Source organism: Orycteropus afer, unplaced genomic scaffold, assembly GCF_000298275.1.
Source record: "Orycteropus afer afer isolate SDZICR_OR568_19922 unplaced genomic scaffold, OryAfe1.0 scaffold00582, whole genome shotgun sequence".
Classification (NCBI taxonomy): domain Eukaryota; kingdom Metazoa; phylum Chordata; class Mammalia; order Tubulidentata; family Orycteropodidae; genus Orycteropus; species Orycteropus afer.
Window position 1 is genome coordinate 1,139,297 of NW_006922169.1, and position 528 is coordinate 1,139,824.

Consider the following 528-nt stretch of genomic DNA (forward strand, 5'->3'; position numbering starts at 1 on the left):
GGTGAGGCGCGGCCCCTGCACCCACAGTCGGGGCCACGTCTGAGTCCTCGACAGACACTCCTGGCACTGCTCATGAGGCAGCCTGCAGCGCCCCATTGCTTGAGTCCCAGCTCCCGCCCCTGGGTCCGCCGGGGCGTTTCTCCAGCTAAGGAACGTGTGGGCAGGGCACAGGGCAGCCTGGCACAGGGAGGAAGCGCAAAGAGTGTGTCAGACACGTTGGAATCAAAGTGCACTTGTTGACCCGGGCCCTGCGCACCTGCTCCTGCAGATCAGGGGCTGGCAGGCGCACGTCAATCAGCCCGCGGTGACAGCCTCAGGCGAGCCGCTCAGGACAAACGCAGAGAACACTCACGTAGCACACACGCTGCTCCCAGGCTGACAGAGGAGTGAGTGATTCGCGTCCCATTTTGTCACTGTCTGTTCTCTGTCTCCAGAGGGGCTGGCTCCAGGGAGTGGGGCATGTTTCACCTTCCATGTCAATGCCCACAAAGCCAGGATGGCTGCCATGGCAGTTGTGTAACTGGAGCA